The 25,866-nt window shown below is 28.3% G+C and overlaps 1 protein-coding gene across 1 annotated transcript in view; it reads right to left on the bottom strand.

The window, feature by feature from the left end:
* The window catches only part of LOC129963438 (teneurin-m-like), a 618,667-nt gene that overhangs the window by 349,998 nt on the left and 242,803 nt on the right, over positions 1 to 25,866 (bottom strand). The window contains exon 3 of the mRNA XM_056077801.1: positions 4,774 to 4,794. The gene's annotated coding sequence lies outside the window, so the exon portion shown is untranslated. The remainder of the gene's footprint in view (positions 1 to 4,773; positions 4,795 to 25,866) is intronic.

Here is a 25,866-nt window from a genome sequence, read left to right on the forward strand (position 1 = left end):
TCGCTTATTAGGGCTGCAGAATTGCAGCACTCATGAAAATTATTCTGCTTGTTTTCCCAATTTTATTCATTTTTAGTTGTCGTTCGACTTTGAGAGTTCACTGAACAATCAAAACAATAATCATAATAATAAAAATTAAAAAAGGAAGAATAAGAAGAAAGTTAATCAATTAGTAGTTGGGTTGTTTGCATATCATTTCCAAAAAACATCAAAATTCTTTCATTGATGTAGTGATGTAAGGCGAAAATAAAAGAATCCGTTCATTGAATGAGTTGAGACGGTTGGATTCTTCTGGTCATAGATCTAATTTGGCGCACTGACCCTCGTGCGATGCCTTTTTCTTTTTTCGTTCACTGTCTCACATGCAAGGTTCGTTTTCGCTCTTTGTTTCTTTGGTTTTTACTTCTTCGTATACAAAGCAGACAAAGGAAAAGTATTGTTATTTCCAAAAATTGCGAACTAGAGATTTTGACTAACCTCCACATTTCAAATGGATGTAAATATTAATTAGATGTAAAGATTATTTCAGATGTCAATCCTATTTCTTAAGAATTATAAACGTAAACAATGTTACGTAAAATATGTTTTTACAATAGTGCTCATATTTAATTAACTAGCGATCATTCTTTGGAACTCATATCTTATTGAATTAGGTATGCTTATATGCTTATCATTATAGAACGATGCATAGACCTATTAAATATACATAGGGACCTTCTCAAGTTTTGAAAAAAAAAACATTTTTGTACAAAGAGTGTGTAAAAGAATGCTTTTGAACCGAAAGGAGGCGACACATCTAAAAAGCCAAAGAGTCTCTGCAAAAGAGAAGAATTTTTAACAAATGCAATTATTATTTCATAAAGTCAGCTTTATCTGACTCATCTGCGAGTTTTAAAAATCCCTACCTTAAACTATAAATACCTCTCAAAAGGTACTTGTTCTTTTTCACTCTCATTAAGATTCTCCAATAGCTTCTTAGACGACAGAAAAAACAATTCTTGCTAAGTCTCAAGAACAGGATAGCATTTTACGCAATTAATTCAATAGCATGACAATCCCCTGGAAATTTAAGTAAGCCTACCAATTACGTCTGGACACTTTTTACTAACTTTGTGCTTCTTACCACGTTACTTTAAGACCGCTAACGAGGTTTTCCAGAAAATACCTCTCTTTTTTTTCTCAAGTCTTCGCGTTTCTCTTGATTTAAGAAGCCTTTTTTTCTGTCTTCCAAGTGTTTTTTTTTTCTGTCTTTTACTAGCAATAGTTAAAGAAATAAAAACATCTGAATGCTAATTGGGGCATGCTAATGTAGTAGTTAATTAGCTTATCAATCTTTCATCATGTAAGTTAGTAGTATAAGTCTCTCCCCCCCCCCCTCTTTTTTTAAGGCTCAGGAATGTTCGGATTTAATAAAAGTCAATTAAGTGCATTCTTTGTTTTTTTTTCAGGAGAATAATCAATTGAAATTCTCCTTTTGCTCGTAGCGTTTAGATAAGTGTGTCTAAGCGGCGCTATCCTTTGCATTAATTTATTTACATTTAAGTTCATTAGAATCAGAAGTTTTGTCATCTTTATTGATTTATCTATAATTTAATAACAAACGACTATATAATCACTTGCCTTTTTTTTAATATCAATTTTTACTTTGTAGAAAAGGCTATCTCATGGATAATTAGTAATAACTTATTAATGGCAGCATTAGTGACTGCGACATATGAATAAGCGTATCTGATTATTCGATAAGTCGTGCGTGAAACTTTGGACATTTTTGTTTCAAAAAGCTGCGAAAACAGCATCGGAATAATAAAGAGGAAATTGTATAATTTATATTTAATTGATAAATTAATTCATTTTTATTTGTCTAGCTAAAATCCAATTTTAAAGCTTCATAACTGTTATTATGGAGCTTCCTCGTTATTGTTAATATTCATCACTTAGTCAGAATGATACTCATGTTGGCATTACAAATTTTAACTGGTCTTGCCACATTTCATTTTCCCCATGAGACAATTTCAAGACCATGGATTTCGTGAAATAATTGGCCCTAGAAATAAGAAATTATTGTCTGAACGTTTTTTCTTCTTCTAAATCCTTTTCCACAACCCATCTAGAAGATATCCAATAATTCATTAATGCCCATATCCATTCATATCTAGGATTTTATAGAGACGCACAAGAATTATTATTCTTGTTCCCAAACCAAAACTGTCTAATTCTTGTGCACCAAACTATAAAAGGATAAAAAATGACTGTAATAATGTTTTATATAAAATATAGAAACTTACATAAACTCCCAATTTTTCCCCTTTTATATAAACTCCCAATAATATATAAAGTTTTTTCCTAAGTATAATATAAATTTTGGAATACATAAGAAAAAAGAAACTTCACCTTTTACCCCGATATATAATAAGAACAATCACTACCATAAATTATGGCAATTATTGGAAAATCTATCTAAATCGATGCATCTTTCTTTGCTGTCTATCATTTGCAGTAAAGAAGGGGTAATCTAATTAGATAGGTTTTAACTACCTAAAAATTTTTGAATCACAGGTGAGTCATTCTGCAGTTAATGTATTAAATTGAATCATAGAGATAATCGAGTCTGTCTGTTTTCCAAATATTCCTAAAACTTCTTATAAAATTAGGTGCACTGCTTGCAATTGATATTGTCCATATTGAATGTTTTAAATTTATCAGTACTGAAAGGCACCAAGCGTCCGTTCAATGAAATTACGGTGGGCGTCCAAATGCCAGGATGTTTTCTTCTCCTTTCATTAAATATGATTTATTGAACACTTATGGTATGCCTTTATTCGTTTTCAGTTCGTTTTCGTTTTCAGGCAGATTTTCCGAGAATTTTCAAAGAATGTCCGATATTTGCGAAATGGTTGTCAGCTATATGTGGTCCTCTTTTATATGCTAATCCCTTAAGAGCACGTACGGGAATTGCTTGTTTTTGAGAGAATAAGTATTTTTTAAAAATTCTGATCAAGAAACTCTTGCGTTCCAATATTCTAAAATACCAGATGTATATAATTCTTAGAAATAGCGGGTCTATTTTTTTCATCATAAAGTATAAAATAGCGTTAATTCGTAATCTCTGTTTGTTTAATTTTAATAATTTTTAAAAGTATAAAAATGATATTGAGGTTAATTGTATATCGATCAAGTCAATATTAAGAATTAAGTGGAAGATAAAATCACAATTTTTTTTTCACTTCATTGATATTCCCAGTTTTATAACTTTTCAAGAATTCAGCAAAAGTTAGTTACTATGAAATGATGTAATACAAAATAAAATATTGAAATATAACTGCAATGGTGAATTTATTTTTCCCTAGTAGCTCATCCAAACTATTTGACATATGAATTCTAATTACTATAGTTAGATTAAATATAATAAAACTATAAATATTTTTTATATCATAATAGGAAAGAAAAAATCCAAATCCTGACACATGTAAATCTGAAAGAGTGTTAAATGAAATGAAATATTCATTCTAAGTTATAATTCAAACTTGTTTAAATATTTATGATATTCAGTCTGACTTTTAAAGGCAAGTTTAAACTTGTGTCTATGAAATCTAATGTAAGCAAAGATGCCACTTATGAGTAAAATTCTCATTAAGTTTTAAATAAGAAAATAACTTAGTATGAGTTTTACTTATAAGAGATATTTATGTTTATATCATTAAATTTTGTTTAAATAAGTTTAAACATGATGTTGCATGTCAGACTGAATTTCATAAATATTTAAATAAGTTTGGATTATAACTTAAAGCGAATCTGTCATTTTATTTATAGTCGTTTCAGCTTGCTTTTATATTTATAGTTTCTGACCTGCTCACGTTAAAAGTATATTTAAACTGCGATGAAAATATTTAGTGAAATATTTTAATGTAACCTTTATTGTTTTATTCGTGGAAAGTTCAGGATTAAAAATCTTTTGTTTATTCTTAATAAATAAATTTAAGTTTTCAAAGTAGAATATATCAGTTGCGATTCCATGAATTCTAAATGAAAATTGTTTATACGAAATTCAGTATAAATAATAATCGCGAATCCATTACAGAACTAAATAAATATTCACAGAAAATGGTGATAAAATAATTCATCAAACAATAAAATATACAGATAGAATCATTCCTTTGAAATTCCACCAATGGTATAGCAAATTAAATGAAACCAATATCCATATTTATGGCAGACAGAAAAAGGAAATATTGTATATTTTGTAGCATATAAAGTAAATAGTTGCCACCGTTTGTCTCAATGATAAATGAAAATTACGCTGCAGTATCTTTAAATGAGACAATTTATGCTCATAAAACAGATCATAATTTTAAAATTTTGCAATAAAATCCTGCAAACGATCATAAAAAAACATCTTCCATAAATAATAGGAGAAAGACTGAATAGTTAAAATATATTATATTTTGTTATAACTATCCTAAAATATTTTACTTATAGTGTCTATAGAGACAGTCCAGTGTTTATATAAATTATATAAACAGCAATATTTGAATAGAATAACTATTAAAATTATTTATGTGCAAAAAAATCAGACAGTATAAATAATACATATATATTTATATCATGGAATGCTTGATACAAATAGTTACGTGCAACCTTTGCACGAAAAATAATTTTGCGTTAGACAAAGTCAAATTATTTTAATATTTAAAAGGTTATTAATATTAAAAATTCAAGTATTTTCTGAAACTATAAAGTAAAAACTTTTGAAAATGAAAATTTATTAGAACATACCCGCCACGATGAAAACTGCACCTGAAAAAATGAAACAGATAAGTAAATTTTTATAATTATATATTTTATAACAAATACATTTATAATGAAATATTACATGTATACTGTTACTTGAAATATAATTATGGAAGGAAATATGGGTAAAACGTTGACTTTAGTAAAATCCAGAAACAGAAAGAAGGCTGTACCGATAATGTAATTTTAAGAGCTTTGTAATTTTTTACATCGATATTGCTTTTTTTTATCCTGTAATTTTGAATATTGCTCTGTAGAATTTTAATCTTTTTTTGTATTCATTAAATATAAAGCGAATATAATGTAATGGTAAAAAAGGACCTTGGGACTCTGACCTATAACCCCCTTTTAGAATTTTCTGAACCAGAAAAATAAAATTTTAAAACAGTATTAGTCTGTCTGTATGGAACATGAAACTCAAAATCGTTTTGAGTTAGAAGCATGCCAGTTTTACAAACCTTTTGAAGATTTTTGTCAAAATTTGTGCGAAATACATTTCCAAGTGGTTCGCTTGTCTGTCTGTGAACATGATTAACGCTTTGAGCTAGATTTATAAAATTTGGTATATGATTTTAAAGCAAATTTGTAGGGTTTTATTGAATATGAAAAGAAGTCAATTCCCAAAAATTATTTCTATCTGTCGAACGCAAATGAGCACTAAACACTACAGAACTCAAAGCTAGATAAATGAAATTTAATATATCGATTTAATACTTAATTTTAGATTAGTATCAAATATAGAACTAGATGCATAAAAGGGGCTTTCCTTAGCTCTGTAGATTCACACAAATGCGATAACTCAAACATACAACTTCTTAAATAAAAGAAATTTGGTATATGATCTTGTTACCAATAATATAATTTTGTGAGAAATTTGTGGGGGGGGACTGATTAAATATGAAGGACGTTGAAAATGCATGCTAGTTTTTCTTCACTATTCAATGAATCACAAAATTCCTATGTATGACTTGGAAAATAAAAAAATAATTTAAAAAAAGGTATTCATGACTTTTTACGGCATTGCCCTAAATCCCCAAGTTTTTATTCAAGAGGAAAGGAAAATGATGAATTTATTATCGAGTAAAAGAGAAAATTTCGATGAGACCACTTCATTTAGTTTGATCTTGTAATTTGAAACTGGTAAAATATCGAGGCCGGCCGTCAGCATAAACTGCCTCTCCTCCAAATTTATGCACTCCATCATTACGAAGATATTTGCCCCGTCAGATTTGTGCCCAATGTACGCACCCGATTTGTATGAAGATATGAGTCATGTGATGAGCAAGGTATTAGATAAATAATTATTATCTAAAGTATATTTATAGCATTTGATACAGACGAACAAGTTATTCATTTCACTTCTTACTCTAGATATTATACTTAGTAAAAGTCCCACTATTAACTTGTCCGATGATTCTGCGTCGCAAAAACTTTGAGTTGTATGAGACTGTAATAAATGCATTTCGTGCCACTGATAACTTTTTTTAACATTTTTCAGGGCGATGATAAATTAAATATATTTACTGGGTTTTATCTCATATTGTATATATATAATCTCTCGCGTATATAATATATTCTAGGTGGAATCGAGACTCGAACCTAAGAACTTTGTGTCCTAATAGTGAGACCTTATATCCTAACAGCCATGAAAATATATCAATAAACAAAGTATTTGGATTGTTAATAGAACAATAAAGTTCATAATATGCCCTGATTTAACATAAAAAATATTGAAAAATATAAATTTTTCTCCATAAAGAATTAATTTCAGTCATCTTAGGAAAGAGCAAAGTATTATTTTCTGCAACAAAAGAATAAAATAACCATATTCATCTAAAATATTTCGTCGTATTCTATTTATTCCTAAATTACATTAATCCGAATCGAATCAATTGATGTAACGAATTCTGTCTTTATTTAGTGTAAATAAAAGGCCGATGCCTTCAAAGCAGTTTAGTTTCATTCAACAAAAGTTACCATGGAAACTAATAATTCAGAGGGAAGTAAAGAAAAGAATGACTTGTTAGGTATTTGCTCCATAAGATTAGATTTTCATTTCATTTCCTTTCAAGGCATAACAATAAAGTGTATGAATTTAATAATTTTGGGACTTTCATTATTATGATATAATTAAGAAGTTCATAATGGTACATATTGATTGGTCTGCAAAATGTACAGAATTTTTATTGGAAGTCGTTTGGCAGTTACACTAATCATAATGCTTTATTTTTTGACTTGGTATTAATTCATTTTTTTTATTCTAGAGAATTTGAATTATTTTTAAGAATAAGCAAACTTGTATTAGTATTTTTTAAAAAGATACAATGATAATTTAAACAAATTTAAGGAGGATACTGAAAATTGAAAGTTACAGAAATTTTTTCTCAAACCAAATGAAACAAAATAGTAATTAATTTTATTTTCAAGTCAGTAATCTTATCGAATTATTCTTTATTTAAGTAATTCCTTTTAACAAATATTAAACTTTTTTCATCTATTAGCATGATCTCTTTAGTTTATTGAATCATTGGGATGCAGTTAATACACAAATACCAGAAAACCGATTATGCATTTTGGACGCCTTTTCTCCAACCGATTAAACCAAGTTTGGCACATAATTTAATTAGAGTCCCATAATAAGACACCGAAATTCATATAATTAAGTCATTACATTTCCGTTTTGCGTTTACGTACTGGCAAGTTACGTACTGGTACTTAAGAGATAGACTAAAGCATTTTGACAAGTATTCGCGAGTGGTACATTAGTAAATTTGGTTAGTTTGGAGTTTATGGCGAAACCCTATTTTTGGAAATGTCCACTGATACATATAATACTTGTTTCAAAAAGGCGTAGATACCCACAAACGGATCTCTGCCGGGAAAATATGAATTATCTGGCCACCACGACAACATATAGAGGCACTAAAATTAACACAATTCAAAAAAGGACCAAATAGAACCCATTACGGAGTCCTACGTCAACCACGCTAAAATTGGTTCCACCTGACATCAATGTAGAGACAACTCAACAACATACTATTATCCCTGTTTATTTATACAGCAACTATTATATCCATATCTGTGATGCACTCCGCAGTACAATAAGTAGTGAATAAAAAAGGTTAATTCACAATTCCATGACTAACTTTTTATATGAGAAAATAAAACTCTGTCTGAATTGATATCTTTTTAGAATGGACTAATATTCATATTCAATAGCTTCAAGAATATGTGTAGCATATGACTAGAAGTATTGTTGTTATCAATACTAAGAAGGTTCAACATTAGTAGGACTGCGTAACAAATGTACATAAAATTCGACTATTTCGGTGATTCATATGATAATAAAACAATTTAAAAAATGAAATTGAACGAGAGGAAAACTAGGAAACTGGAGGAAAACGATTAGATGATTGCAAAGAATATCATATAATGCTTTTGTATAGATCTAAGAAGTATGCCTGTAATTATATTTGGTATATTAATGAATACATATTAACTTTTAAATTTATAGAAATTATTGGAAGAATTGTAAAACGTGTGCTTAAATTTCTGCTCAAATTTCAAAATTTACCACTGAAAATTTTCAAAATTTACCACTTTTTATTAATGTTGTTTTATTAGAAATATAGTTGATATGCCTTAGGAAATTCCTTTCTTTACAATAAATCAAATTTTGAATTTATTAAATACTAGCCGCCTTTGGCGACCAGCCGGTTCGCTAATCTTAATGTTCATTAAAATTTTAATAATTAAATATTTTATGCAATTCCAACTTTAATAGATTCTTCAGCAAAATATTTTAAAACTTCAAATTTTGATAGTCATATAATTCACTCATAATATTATAAAGACCTTCAGTCATAACGTGATATGTATCTCTCTAATTTTCTGTTACCCCTCATAGAATTTATGCTTTAAATTAAAGTGTAAATGATTAATCTGCAATTAATATAATAATATTTTTTACTGAAACAAAGCATTTTTTAATAATATGATTACTGATAATAGAGTCACTGAGCGTTTAAATTTTATGGGCACTAAAGAATGTCTTTCTTAATTTATGTAATATCTCAAGAATTTGTCAACAAAATTTTCTCAGATTCATCATGAACAGATCTATTAATTAACAATGTTTAATTTTAAATGCATCAAACACTAAGAAAATAAAATGAATCGTTTAAAATAATCGGTCTAAAACAGGTTTAAAAAACTACTTATAAAACGGTGTACTTAAAACTATAAGCATATACAAAAATATATAACTAACATAAATACAATTTACTTACAAAAGCATGCAACTAACTTAAAAATAATTTAAATCATCCGTTGATAGTGGTTAATCATTAATTTAAATCAGGACACCAATCAGAACAATGCGCATGCGTGAATTTTCTTCGCCAGTTAGGTAACGCAAATGCGTGAATTTTTCTACGCCAGTTGGGGTAACGCTATGCAGATTATACATTTTTAATTTCCTTTATTCCGTGTTATTTTAATTCAAAAGTACTTCAGAATGAATCTGAAACATTAATTAATTAACAATGTTTAATTTTAAATGCATAAAACATTAAGAAAATAAACAGAATCGTTTGAAATAATTCTCCGAACAATATTAACCCTAGCCTCATTACTGTTGGGAGAAAAAAAAATTGAAGCCTTACTCATTTGGCGGTGGGGAAAATGGAAGATTATTTTGGCGGAAAATTTGGCGGTGGAAAAAATGAAAGATTTTTTTGGCGGGAAAGTTAGTTTTTAATTAATAATTAAAATTTCAAAAAAGGGACCTCAGGTGCACATTCCCGACCTCTAAGGTATACATGTACCAAATTTGATAGCTGTATGTCAAATGACCTGGCCTGTAGAGCGCCAACACACACACACACACACACATTGAGCTTTATTATAAGTATAGATTTACATTTTTAAATCCTGCATTCTAGCATAAAATCTGACCTTGGTTGATAAATTACATAACATATTAAACAGATTAATACAAGCAATTCTAAAGAAAAAAATTCCTGCAAACGATATTTGCGGAATTTTTTTCTTTATATATTTGTAAGATTGCAATTTTTATATAATCATCAGAACTTTTTATTATTCATACTGAAATCGACAATATTATTAATTTAGAAATATTTAGTATTATTTGCTAAAATATCGTTCATTATTTAGATATTTTAATATTTTATTGTTCACAGTTTCAAGATTTTGCATTCAGCATTCAATTTATTAAAGTTTTCATTCTTGCATCCTATGAGCACAAAATACCCAGCAACAATGCTATAGTATCTTCAAGCTTTTGGCTGGTTTTCAGAATAATGAACATGATCATGGTCATCCATAATCTCGTACAGATTATTTTAAATTTATTTATTTTTAATAGACTATAATAAATGGTATAACGTACTGACTAATACAAAAAATTAACTTCAATATTTTCGCTAATCCGAGAAGAATCGTGCATTATTGCTAATATTAATCAATCTTAAAGAACAAACTAGACACAGTTCCGGCTCAATATTGAAGCATATTTCTACACTTCTCGATATTAGTTCTTAGTTTTGCTATGATATATTCGAACATTAATTATGAATTACTTTTAAGAACTTGAGTGGAAAACGAAACCCAAAATATTGCGAACGTTTGCTGAATATTTAAATCACTATTCCCTGAAGACAAATTGGGTAGAAGTGTTTTAATGAGCATTTGGCAAAAAATTTAGCAAAATCTACATGCATTACTTCCATAAATGCACTTGCTTGCTTGCTTTCGTATTCAATGACTTAGTGCTTCTAAACAGGCTTATGGCGCAACCATTTCGACGAAATAGTCTTGAATCTAAACTTCGAAATTTCCAGGGCGAGATATTTTACGGAAAGGTAATTAAAATAATTATCATTCTTCAACATCATGTAAGGTGGCCTGATTGCCCACCGTTGAAAATTCATCGCCAAGTTTGAAATAGTTTTAGCGGATTTGAATAATTAAGTTATACAGGCGTTTTCAATGATGTAATATTCCAGAGGGACTTAGTCCCGAAGCTTAATTATAATATAAGGAGATGCCAGTCTGATGCATAATATCTCGCTAAAGCAATGTCATGCATTTTAATGAAACGCATTTTTTTTATTGCCATACAGATATTGCACCGCAGTAATTAGAATTAAGTAAGGTTTTCATGTTTCTCCTTATTTTAAGTCTTGGAGAAACAGCCTTCATTAATTATTGAAATTTATGCCGATGTTGTCCATGCAGTTGTAAGGTTTGGCTACTTGTTGGAAAAGTAACACTTTTGCATAGGGGAGTTAAAATGTTTGGCAAGCTTGTAAGAGCTTTGTTTATCTCAAACAACTGTCAATGGAAGACAGTTTGGTTTTTAATGAGACATGGGGAGTTTCATAATTCATGTAAAATCCTAGATGATAGGTGGCAGAACCCTTCGCTTATTTGTTATGAGTTGCGTTTTTATTTAGGAAGAGGGAAAAGATTTATCGGTTCGCTGAAGATGTATCGCGTCGTTTAAGTGGTACGATGAAGATTAAGATAATTTTGGGAATTATCAAAATGATTTGCATCTTTCTGTTTCATTGGAGTTATTTTAAAAGCAGTGAACCTTGTTTGGAGTCGTATTATTAGTTTTGATGGGTGTAATAAATGCTGTCGGATAGGTGGAAAATTTGTTTTGGGAAGTGTAAATATGACAGGTTGTAATAATTAAAGACTTTGCACCAAAGATTCTACAAGCTTTTAGTTATAAGAAAATATTTAACTGTATCGCGTTGCTGAAAATATTGAATAATTCTTTGAAATAAACATAATATTCCTATGTTATTTGTTTACAAGCGATATATAAATATTATATATTTAGTTCAATAGCCATACCATAATGCATTTATTTACACATCATATGAATAAAATTATAGTGGAATATATGCTGAAATATTGAAAAATATCTTTTTTTATTAGTATCTTGTAATCTTTAAAATTATAGAACTTCAATCATTTTTCAAGATACATTTAGTATTATTTTAAAATTTAGTATTATTCATTTGTTTAACAGTTCTTTTTTTTATCTTTATTTGGCATCTTGTTTTCTATTAAGTTTTAGAGCTTCAATCATTTCACAAGATACATTTAGTATTATTTGAAAATCTTTTTTTTAACAGTTCTTTTATATTGATATTGGCATCTTGTTCTCTATTAAATTATAGAATTTCAATCATTTTTCAAGATACATTCAGTATTATTTGAGCATTTAGTATTATTCATTTGTTTATGTATTCTTTTTTATCTTTATTGGCCTCTTGTTCTCTATTGAATTTTAAAACTCAATCATTTTACAAGATGCATTTAGTATTATTTGAAAATCGTTTGTTTAACAGTTTTTTTATATCGTTATTGGTATCTTGTTCTCTATTAAAGTTTAGAACTTCAATTATTTTTCAAGATACAATTAGTATTATTTGAATATCTTTTTATCTAAATTTTGCAGTTCTTTTATATAAACTCAGTTTAAGTGGAACTTAACATTGGAAAGAAAAAAAATATAAATGTAAATGTGAATGTGTAAAATACAATAATAAATGAATAAAAAATACAATAATAAATAAATGAATAAATACAATAGTTGACTAATTTGATTCTAAGAAATATCACTACGCGTTTCTTCATCTAAATTCATAAATATTCACAATAATCGAAGATGGTGAAATGTGAGAATAAGAAATTTATCATGACTTTTTTGAAAAAGAATCAGAAATAATTTTTTATTAAAGAAATGCTTATACCATTTTGGAGCTTTGCAAGAAAAGTGTGCAAGTCTAAGTGACAAATCCTGATTATAGAACGAGTTCAGATATAAAACTGAAATTACCATAGTTATACAAAAATGGAATTAAAAATTATCAATCAAAACAAAACAATAACAAAAAGTAGAACTGAACATAAAAGCAATTAAAGAATCAAAGACAAAATAATGGCAAAATTGTGGAATTGTGTTAAAAACTTTCATTGAATTGGATCTAAAAACATTAAGGAAAAGTCCATATGCAGGTGCAAAATATCAGGGAAGAGGGTTGAGAAAAAATAATCTAAATATAAGAATATATTCATATAAAGAAACAGTCTATCTACCAAAAGATATTCCATGAAAGCGTTAGAAAATTTCTAATGAAATGTTAAGGTGGATTCATCTTATGAATTCATCATAATGAAGTATTTTTCAGGATTCAGGAGCATCTTTTGTTGGTCATTTAATGGTGGTCATTTAATTCTAGAAAGATGTATAAAATGTTGAAATCACTAAGAGAAAATCCTCCTAGTTGACAAATAACAAGTACTATAATTTTAATAGTAAATAATAATTTCATGATTGCAGAAAACAAATTGATAATGCATTCTTATCAAACATAAAAAAATGACACTCTCTGAAATTTTATGTTATATTTCAATTCTAAAATTATTTGAATTTGTCCTAGAGAAATTAAAGACAAGCGATATCATATTAGATTAATAAAGCATTTTGTCGTAATATTCGAAATTACATGAAGATTATCATAGGAAATAAAAAAATATGTTTTTATATCGATATAATTTTATTATAAGAGAAGAATTTGTTTTTCATATTCATGTTTTGGAAATTGCACCTTATTTTTGTTGCAAACTATAAAAAAGAATAAGCAAACGATAAAAAAAGAAAAGAAAAACTATTGTTCTCCATAAACAAAAACATTCACTTGCTTCTTATTAACAAATTTTGTAACATTTACAAAGTGCAACTCATAAATGGTTTTTCATATATCATAGTTTGAATTTTTGAACAGTAATAACAAAGATTACGATCTCATATTGTTACACAAAACACTTTTATTGAAATAATTCTGGAAATATAAAGCTGACTAGTAAAATCCTGGAATTATTCTAATCTTTTTAACGAAAAATAAATTTTTAATTTAGAAACTTTCAGAAAATTCAATCCAGAAAGCAAATATTTTTTTTCAAAACATCAGTGAAATCACTAAAATAGAAATATGCATTTTTTAAATAACGATCTTTTTTTATTTTATCTCGACTAGAATAATTTTTTTTATTAATTATGCCACTGCGGAATCTCATCTGAATTTAACAGTGTTCTATTACTTCCATACATCATTTTCAAAATATTTTTTTCTATCACAGAGAAAAAGATAGATGATACATACATACAAAATTCATTAATTACTTTACTGAAATAAGTGAATTCTTGCTTTTTCCATACATACATTCAAATAAAAATGCAGTTCGATGAATAGAAAAAAAAATAAAACCACAAAACAGCAACAGAAAAAAAAAGCGCGGGAAAATTTTTTCCCCACGCGCATTAAAGTTTGTCGGAAACCAATTTTGATAGCTTGTAAAAGAAAATGTATTCAATAAACCACGATGGAAAAAAGGAAAGATGAAGGGAATAGTGTGTAAAGGAGAGGTTTCATTAAAATTTAATCGAAGCTTTTCCCATTGATGTAGTTCTAAGAAAAGATTCGAAGGAAAAATTACTCTCAGTACTATTCATAACACTCCTTTCACATAAACTTCATTTTTAAGTTTCCTTACTTCTGAGAAGAGAGTTAGAGACAAAAATAGAACAATATTTTTAAACTTGTAATTAGTAGAAGAATTTTTAGTTTTCAAATCGAAGCATCTAATCATATCGTTTGAGCACCTTAAAACCATGGTCTTCTTCTTATCGTTAAAATATTTTCAAACTCTTCTTTTACTTCTTATTAGGAAATAAATAAAAAATAATTGACAAAAAAAGTGTTTAAATCAGATCAAAATAAATGGAAGTAAAAACTTTACAAACTAAAAAGTATATCCCTTTTTTAAAAGGTAATTTGCATTTGTGTATTTAAAGTGTTTTGATTGCATAGTCTGTTTAGAAGAGGCATTTATTTTTAAAGCATTTCTATGCAAGAAAATGACTGAAGATTTTTTCGACAAACTGATTCATGTAATTGAAGCTCGCATAAACACAAAAGGATTTTTTATCCTTTTTTTATGACCGCATAATTTTAACTATCAGTCGCATTTGTAAATAATGGCTTCACAACCGGAAATCTGTCTCATATGCATTTACTGTAATTATTATTATATATTCAGAAGATATAAGAAGTTACATTTTTTTTAAACTTTATATTTTGTAACTATTATACTTCTTAAATAAATATAGTTATTTACTTCTTTGATAATGTATCTTTTCGGAGGATATGTACGGTTAAACGATGGATTTAAATAATACTTTTGAAAATATAAATAAAAAAATTTTTAATTACAAAAGATAATTAGTAAATTTATTTTAATTTCTTTTTTGACACTAGAAGAGAAATTGGCAAAAGCTTTAAGAACCTTAATAGTACATAAGTTTCATTATTTCTCGAAAAGCAATATAAGAGGGTATGTTACAACGAACATTGTTTTCATAATTAATTTTTAACAATTTAATGGTTGTAATACACAAATAAATAATAATAATAATGGCATAAATGACATTAAAACAACAATTATCAAATTAAGACTTTATCGCATAACTGACAGATTTAAGAACAATATCATTTGTATTACTAAGAAATGTTGCCAAATAAATAATTAATTTTGGTCAAAAGCTAATAAATTCAAATATATTCTTAAAATAATAATTTAGAGACAAAGATTATGAAAATAACAATAATGAAATGATCATATGCGAGTGGTAGCTTACATGGAACTAACTATCTTATGTAACAACCATAGAATTACTATTGCTCTTTAAAATTTGAAAGCAATTAGATCCACTTTTAATAAGAACTGAAAATATTCCTTTGTCCATGATCGTCTAGTAAACGATCTGATGAACAAAAAGCAGCTACTTTTGAAACAATAAACAAATTAAATATTTGTGATGCTATTAAAATTGTAATGTTTTGGTTTATATTTGCAAGTAAAAAGCAAACTATATTCAAAGCAATTCAACTATAAATAACCAACAATGACTTTTATCCAGCTTGTCGTAAATCCTACATTTCTTATTTTTAAAACGAACGCACTACACTTTTAAATAGAATTACAAATATGAAAACAAATTGTGATTAATGCAATAAACGTTAAAAGTGAATATGTAGTAGATATCGATTATATGATTTTGACAATCACTTGGGATCAAATGATGTTGTTGCAAGCAACTCTTTTTTCCGCCGTCAGAGAAATTGAGAAAGAAAACATCTTATAATGACATTAGAAGAAAAGTCATGATAAAATGAAAAAACTCTGACGATGCATTTTTGATATTTTTAAAGATTTTATTCCTTGTATATGTTTCAAATAATTTGTAGATATGATATTACAGATTTTCTTTTGCGTTTCAAAGAAAAATGGATGAACATTTTTCTAAATGATTTCAAAATAATTTAATATTGATTTCATATCTGTTTATTTTAAATATGATAAAGAAGTAACTATATTTCTTTTTGTTTTAAATTTAGTCTGTCTGCCAAAATTGTAAAAGGCATTATAAGGTTAAATTAAAGTACATGGTATCATCGCCACACACTTTATATGCTTCAGTAATTACTAAATGTGACTCCAAAAATTACAATGATTAACTTACCGAAACACTTCAGTAATTACTAAATGTGACTCCAAAAATTACAGTGATTAATTTACCGAAATACTTCATCGATTACCAAATGTGATAGCTATTCAAAAATGTCGTAAATGTGGTTTTTGTTTAAGCCTTAAATTCCTAGACGAGTTTTAAAAGTGTGGCACGAGTTCTTCGCCTTCGCTGAAAAAGTACCTTATTCTTGAGTTTTATCTATATATATATGAATGGAGGCTCATTAATGATGTAGTTTTTTTTTTCTAAAATATTTTATTTAATAACAGAGATGATGGGTTAGGAACCAAAAAGAATATATATGTCGAAGAAAAATGTATGAAATCTTTCCAAATTATTTCCATAGAGATTCAACAAAGACTGCGTATCAATTTATTATAAATATAATAAGCAAAGCAACTGTATCTCTTTTCGTTTTAAATTTAGTCTGCTTATCAAAATCGTAAATGGCAATATGCGATTAAATTAAAGTAATGGTACCATCTCCACATACTCTATATGGTTGATGACTTACCAAATATGGTGACTAATCAAAAATATCTTAAATATGGCTTTTGTTGGAGCCCTAAATTTTTAGATGTGTTTTAAAATTTTGGCAGAATTGGCTGATTTTGCTGAAACACAAGTACCGTGTACTTGTGTTTTAACTATACATATATGAATAGAGACTCATTGATGGTGTGGTTTTGTTCCTTTTTCTGAAATACTTTATTTAATGACAGAGAGGGGAGGGGGTTAAACAAAAAGGAATAAATATGCTTCTCTCTCTCTATTATATATGTCGAAGCATATTTAGTTGTCGGAGAAAAATATATGAAATCTTTCCAAATGATTTCCATAGGGCGTCAACAAAGACTGTGTATTAATTTATTGCAAATATAATAAGCAAAGCAACTGTATCTCTTTTCGTTTTAAACTTAATTTGTTTGTCAAAATCGTAACTGATATTATATAGTTAAATTAAAGTATATGGTACAATCGCCACACTCTTTCTAACGTATCGCCACACTTTTCCAAACGTGTTAAATATTAACAATCATCGTAAATATGGTTTCCTAGGGAGCCAAAGTTGACTGACTTCGCTGAAAAACAAATACTACATACTTAAGTTTTATTTATATATATAAATGATGGCTGATTGATTATTTAGATTTGTTTCTTTACCTAAAATACTTTATTTAATAACAGAGATAGTGGATTAGACAAAGAAGAATAAATACGCTTCTGTAAACCACATCATCGATGAGCTTCTATTTATCAAAACCAAAAACAAATTTAAACATTAATTAAATCCGGCTGATGAATTTTCCTCGAAAGTCAAGCCTAAATGGAGTCCCATTGTTTACCGAAATGCTTCAGTTATTCTCAAAGCCAGGTCTTATAAATTCTCCTAGAAACGAGCCAGGATTCAAGTTTTAAAAATCATGTTTCTCTTTCTAAGACTTGCACAAACGCGAAGAAGCTTTCAAAAGATCCTCTTCAGACCCGAGTATCAGGCTGAAAAGGTTCTTTTCAGATGGAAGAAGGATTCCAATCATTTTTTTCCTATCTTTTTTCTCTTTTCTCGATTTTTAATGACATCCCACGGCATTAGCGGACATCTTTTAAAGATCGATCAGCTGAAATGTCCGTGGCATCTGTTCTTAAATTAAGTTCATTCAAATAGAAAACATCGTGCGCAATTTTTCATGTTTCGAACGGCATTCGAATGGTTTTAGGAAATCCTGGACTTTCCAATCGTCTTCCGACGGCATTGTAATCAGTTCTGGTAGATTTGCGAAAGACATTTTGTGTCAACGCATCATTGGAAAGGGATAAATGTTTCATTCCTTCTGATCTTTGAATAAAATAAAGTTAACTTTTAGTTAACTAAATTCTTAATAAGTTAATTCTTAAATAAGTTAAGTTATACTTTTTAAAATATTATAAACTAATATTTTAAAAAGACGATTCTATCGACAGTATCAAACCAATTTCGTTTAACTCATTTTTATAATTAAAAAAAACTTTTTCAAAATGTTTCCTTTTCTATTTGAATAAAATAAATACACATTCAAATTGGCTTCAAGAAATTCAGCCAGCATAAACTTTTGTAAGTATATTTAGTTATTTAACATCAAATAAATGATTATTCGTATTTGGCGACCAATTGTTTCGCCAAAATTAATGAATTTTCTGAATAACTTGATATTAATGATTTCTCCAGCAAAATATTTTTATTTTGATTGACATAATATTATTATTTTAGAAGTTTTACATCTTTTCTTTTTATTGTTAAAGGCATTTTACTAATTTTTTTTCACTATGCATAAAATTGTATAATATTAAAGAATTACAGAATGGACAAATTTAAAAAATTTTCGTCATTCCTTGTTTATGAAATTAAATGTTAATTCTAAGCTCTACAAATTTCCAACTACTTTATTATAAGTGAGCTTTATACTGAAGTTCGCTCAAAAGAAAAGAAATAAATAATATAAATAAACAAATCTTCTTATCTTGGTCATGAAAAATGGAACAAATGCCTAGAAGCACTATTATTAACAAAAATGAAAACAATTTGCTTTACATTAATAATAAAATATATTGTACTAAAATTCGCTTAAAATATTTTGCAAACTCAATTAAAAATGGAAATAAATTAAGGTGCAAAAAATTGGTTTTATTAAAAAAATACATTTTTTAAGTTTTAAGCTGAATTTATATATATATATATGTGTGTGTGTGTGTGTGTGTGTGTGTGTGTGTGTGTGTGTGTGTGTGTGTGTGTGTGTGTGTGTGTGTGTGTATGTGCGTGCGTGTATGTGCGTGCGTGTGTGTGGTGTGTGTGCGTGTGTGTGCGTGTGCATGTATGTATTCAGAGTGTTTACACTATTTCTTACTCAATATCGTTCTCCAATTTAGAAATCAGCTATAGAATTGAATTTTTTTTAAAAAGCGTGTTCTAAATAAAGTAAAATAAAAGAATTAAGAGAATAATAAGGATTTTTCAATTTACAAATTATTATATTCTAAGTTGCTTCATTTTTTTCAACAATCACTTTATTGGCATTTGCATTATTAAATATAATTATTTTTCATATTTAAAAAAAATTCAGATTAAAAGTGCATGATAAATATGACTGCTTAAAAATAACTTATTGGCGAGATTGAATTGGATTGGCTGTCTTTATACTGATTTTTCGTACACAAATATAAGTCTTTTAAGGCAACATCTTATCTCACCCTTTACCTTCTTTTATTTAACCGTCTTTTATAAAAAAAAAAAAAAATCTTCCTGTTAGTATTTGGGCAATAAATTGTTGAAGAATTTCCATTGCAATATCTATGAATAATATACAAAAAATCGTACTTAAAATAAGTTTCAAAGACGTCGAATGTGAATTTCCAAAACAATGTATAATATTAAATAACAATATTTTTCCCACTAGATATGATGCTGAAAAAAAGGATTCGCCTCTTAAAAATGTCGATAGCAAACTAGAAAAAAAAGGTAGAGTCTAGAATCCTTTACGCCTTCCAAAGAAAAACTTTTACCCGATGGACCGCCTCGCAAACACACACAAAAATTCAGTAAATAAAGAATATAAAAAGGGCAGCTTTCACGAAAACCACACAGTGCCGACTGATTGGCGAACATAAAATCGAAAAACTTTATTTTCCATCAGATTTCCTTTAATAGAAAAAAAAGGCACGAATGAAAAAAGAAAAGTAAGAAAACCGAAAGAATAAAAAAAGATCTATATAAAAAACGAACGAAGAGAAAGAGTAAAAAATAGCAAATCAAGTTATACGTTGACAAAACTAAGTTAAGACTCGGGACTAAATTTAACGTTCTCCTGACTTCATTGTCCTGATATACTTCCATTTTTTTTTCTATCACGTTTTCTTAAACTTCCGCTTCCCTTTCTTATATCAGTACTTTTAAAAGGTCCCCTATGGTTCTCGGTTTCGATTTCTATTGGTCGAAAGGATATGTCAACAGAGAACTTCTCTCTCCCCTTCAATTTTTTTCCCCACTCGATTCTGTAGACGAAACAAAAGCAGGAGAGGAACACTTAAACTCCACACTTTTTGGCGGTAGTTCTTATCTGCGTTTCTCTGTTGGAATTCCACTGCGTCGTTGTTTAAACTAGAGTGGAAAAGAAATAAAGATAGAAGAACCAACGGAAAGTGTTACAACTGAAGCTTTACAATTCAATCCTACTTGAGGATAACTAACAAAACAAACTTCTTTTATAAGATACGTAGACTTGATAAAAAGAACTCTGGGAGTTTTATTTTTAGCGATATATTTCACTGTAGATGACTTAGATATAATAGGCTTTTAAAGCAGAGACCAACGCTTTTGCTGTGCTTAAGAATTGCATTCTGTTTTATAGAGTGAAAATAATATATATAAAAAGAAAGTTACCTAAGGCAACCATTTGGTTCATCGAGTTCAATTGTTGCTAAGAATTTCGATTAATAACGTACTGTAGCTTCATTTTAAAGGCTTTACCGGTAAAATATTTTTAAATGTCAAATTTCGACAGATGTACTAAATCAGTAGGCTTAAACCGTTCTGTTTATTGAACAATGCATATTATGAATTTTCTGTCTATATTTTTATAAACAAAAAATAGATATCATAGTAGCTTCTTAAGGTTCAAAAAATCTTTTTTAAAGAAATCATTAAAAAAAAGTTCAGCATTATCGATTTTGAACTAAATCCTTAATTATAAGCTAGATAAGTTCCGAAAATATTTTAAGGCATAACTTATACAGAAAAATACTCAACATGAGAAATAAATACAACTTTCATTTCTTGATCACCAGTAATAGAGAAACGTCAAGATGAATATTAATGTCAATGATGAAAATGTTTTGAATTTTACTTCAATGATGATATATCTTATTATAAATTACGCATAAAATATTTTTTTGAAAATTAATTAAAAATAGAATGAAATTATTTTTGGCAAATTAACATTATTCGAAAGAAGATTTTTTAAATTTTGACGTGAGGTAAGAATTATTGTTGTATTGTGTCAATTTTGGAAATTATGGCGAAAAATAGTCTTTGGAATTTTGATTCAATTTTAATCTCACCAAAGTGTACATTCCCATCTTCCAAAGTATAATCGTTTAGTTTAGTTTAGTTATATTAACGTCCTGTTGTAATAGCACTAGGGTTATTTTGGAACCGACCTCGTAATTTTGAACCGCGGTCAGATGACAGGGACAACACCTGAGCTGGCACCCCTCTCTCCACACCACACCATACCAGAGGGAGGATGTTTGGCATGACGGATTTAACGTGCAACAGACCCCCTTACACGACTGTTCTTCGGTGGAATCGGGTCTCGAACCTGAAATCCTACGGCTCCCAAGCCGAGACCTTACCACCTGACCACCGCGGCCTCCAAAGTATAATTGTGGATAGTTTCGTACTGCTTAGTCAAACGGTCTGACTTTTAGAGCTTCATCACACATATAGACACACATCTTCATATTTATAGTACAGTACTTATTAGTATAGATAAAGATTTACAATATCTGTTACGAAGCACTTAATCTTATAATAACTGATAATTAGATGTCTAAGTTATTTCTATCAATCCCTTATACATGAATATAAATGAAAATATGCCGAAGAAAATATATGTTTATATAAAATTAAAGGACATTTTAAAGCCATATATAAGCAATCTGAATGCTCATATTCAGTCAGTAAATTTTTTCCAGAATTTCATTGTCAAAAAAGAAAATCAACTTTTTGCGTTTTATTTCTTCGTCATTTTTTTAACATTAATTTTCGTTATTTTTTTACAATTATTTATAATTGTTTTTTTTAATTCAACAATGCGAATTTAAAACTCTTGTAAAAGAGAAAAATGTAGCTCCGTTCTGCATTTTTAACTAAACATATACTAGAAATATACAGTTTTAATAAATTACTCATTAAAAAATATCGTAGAACATATACGGTGCATTTTTTTGCCTATGAGAGACCGAAATGAGCAAATTAATTGAAAAAAGTAAAAAGATAGTTCAAATGAATATTCCGATTTCTAATCATATGAGTATATGAATTCCTCATAGAATCGTAACTAATTTTACGAATTTTTGAAAGAAGAATTTTGAAAGAAAGACTCATTGATTTCGGCAAGTTTCAAAATGTCGAAATAATGAAGATATTCAGCAGAAGAATCTTCTTTATTGTCATTTTAACTAAACATTTTTCGTTTTTCGAATTTCACTTCATTATACTGTAAAATAAACAAATTTTCCATTTAATCATGATATAACAAGTTAAATTTGACATTCAATTTTCAAAGATTATATTTTTAAACATCTTCTGTTGCTTAAAGGCATATTATTTAGTGCTGAAAAAATTATAACAAAGTTAATTATTACTTTATCTAGTTAATTTAATACCAGCATCAAAACAACTTAAATCATGCTGTTAATTATTTATGTTCACGGCAAAATCATTAAAAATAGTTCGTTAAGTGAATAATATCAAATTAAAAATTCACGAACTTTTCCGTCAATTTATTCTGTTTTCTTCCGTTACTATGACAGCAATTAGTTTCATTATGCTCAGAAATAGGATATTTTAAAGATGTTTAATTTTTTTTAAAGTTCTAGTGATATCCAAGAAAAATGAAAAGCCTTTACAGCTGGTAAATATGGAAAATGATATATCTCAATCAAAGAAGATGAATGATTGTGAGGATGTAATTTTACCTATATTTTTATCATTATATTTAAAATTTTTGTATGTTTATTTAAAATAAACAGAAAAAAGGAAATGTCAATCCCTCCATCCACAACAATTGGTCCGATGTTCCTCACTTCTATTTCATGTGAAAACTTACGACAACTAACTATGTTATAAAATCATCTGCCCTCCTTTTCCTTCAAACTATAAGAGATATCTTTACAAAACCAACTACTTTTCTGTACACATTTTATATATATAAACCAGCGGCAGTAGTCTCTCTAAAACTTTCTCGTACACTCCCTAATGCAGATATTATCGCAGAGAACTCCTTGAAAAGCACTGACTTGCAGTAGCTATGTAATGTTAAACCTTGGTCTGAATATAGCATTTGTACTGAATCTATCGTGTTATCCTTGGCGATTGTTTTGGCGATTTTATCCTGGCATGCTTTTAATAGTACTTGTTTTTTAGACGCGTTTTTTTCAACCGAGTGACAGAAAATTTGACAAAGAGCTACGCGTGTAGTCACAAAATCACATACTAAATTTGATATATTTAAGTCACTGCGTCTTTGATTTGTTGCACTTACATGTTTCTAAAAGTACAGACAAACAGGTGGTCACTCTCTTGTTTGCTTAAAATTTTGTAGGTGTCTAGAGTAAAAATATTAATTTTGTATATCGAATTCTATTTATCTGGTTCTCTTTATTTTGTAGTTATCGTGTTATATTATATTCGAACAGACAGACAGACAGACTTCCTCTGAAAAGATTTTTGAGCAGATGGAAATATACAAATTTAGTATCAAGACCATATACCAAATTTCATTCGTCTAAATCGAAGCATTTTTGAGATAACTTTGTCAAAGTTAGACAGACAGTTAGACACTTTCCACAAATGTGTTTTTCGAACGAGGTCTAAAAAAAGGAGATTCGTCAAAATCTGGAGTTCAAATCTTTTGATGATTACTATACTATTTTTACACTATGCACACGAGAAAGTAAAAAGTATCCTCGAAATCCCCCATAGTCAACCAATGTTTTGGTTTTGTCCTTATTTCATATGAAAGATCATGTCCCGACATATGTCATTAATCTTCGCCTAGCCCCCTAGCACTTCACTTTTGAGAGATATCGAAAAACTTTGCAGAGAATCTATGTCGACTTCGGCAAGTTTATTCGCCATATAAGCTTTAGAAGATAATAATGTGAACCCAGGAGAAACTTTTTAAAAAAAGTTTAAATTGCTAAAAAATTAAATAAAAATTCGTAGTTTTTTCTGTATAATATAAGAAGATATATGATGAAAATTTAGATTTTACACTTTATAAAATTTAAAAAATGCATTTTTGAGGATATGAATTTAATACAAAGTATATATTTTTTTTGAAATTTCCACTTTTGAAAAAGATTTTTCCTTATGATTTTCCGCAATAAATTCCATCGCTGCATTGACTTTCAACACTTAGCATAGTTGAAATCAAAAACATAATAGCATAATTTTCCTCCGTTGTTGAAGGGAAAAAATTCTGCGAATTGTCTAAACAATTTACATGACGAATCATAAAATGATGTAGTATTGTCATAAAAGGATATAGTATTGCGGTAAAGGGCGATTTACAGTTTGAAATGAGAATTATTATGACACTTAAGTTTTTAATGTTTTTTGACTTGACAATTAGGAAAAATACTTCCTCTCTTGAAAATATCATTAGCTTAACCCTTTAAAGGGCCATTTTTTTCTCGTCATATTATGTTAGAATATTTTTAGACTTGAAATTAGAATAAGAAAAGGGATTCATTTAGCTTATTAGATAAATTTAATTTGATTAATTAATTAATTTGGTTAATTAATAATTAAGTAACAAATCAAGGCACATTATTTTGTCTGAGATAAAGAACTGAAGCATCTAAGTTTCTGACTTACTAAAAAAATTGTCAGAACTTATGCCAATCTACATAATTTCATACAAAGATTGATAAATTTGGTGGGAAGCATACTTCCCACGGCCCTAGAAAGGGTTGAAATGATTTAATTTAAATTAAAGACAACCTGTAATCTCAGTGAACCGATGGTTACTATAGGCAGCTATTGATGTAATATTAGAAAATGAAATGAATACAGTGATTTTTAAGACTTTCTTAACATTTAAATGGTGATACAAATTATTACTTTTTTTATTATTACTATTTCGATAATTCTGGACGCATTGTGAGAAAATAACCAGTGTCATTTGTTCAAAGAAACTAGGTTTATCGAAAAAACACAATACTATTTTTTCAACATCTTTTTTGGAGAAAAAAGACATTTAAAGGAAGATGAATTATGCAGCGGTGAAATTAAATTAGAGACTGTAGGGATCATGCGGGACTTGGGACCATAGGGGCTCTTAGACTGGAGATCAGAAAAAAAAAATTTTTATTTTCAAGAGTATTTTATTTTTATCGGAAAAAAATGAGACCTTGTATGAATCGAGCTCTGTTTTTGCAATTCCTTTCTCCGAGTATAAAATGAAAATTTACCCTCATAATGATCTAAATTAAAATAGGTGGCTGAAACTTAAATTTTTAACATTACTACTAAACGTAAACTAAATAAACATTTATCTAGTGATTAGTCATAATAATTCGAAAGAGGGAAACGGTCTATATACCAATATGGAGTATTCGAGAGCCAATATGGAGTACAATATGCGCCAATAAGTCAATACTATACACCAATATGGAGCCTTCGG

Source organism: Argiope bruennichi, chromosome 3, assembly GCF_947563725.1.
Source record: "Argiope bruennichi chromosome 3, qqArgBrue1.1, whole genome shotgun sequence".
Classification (NCBI taxonomy): Eukaryota; Metazoa; Arthropoda; class Arachnida; order Araneae; family Araneidae; genus Argiope; species Argiope bruennichi.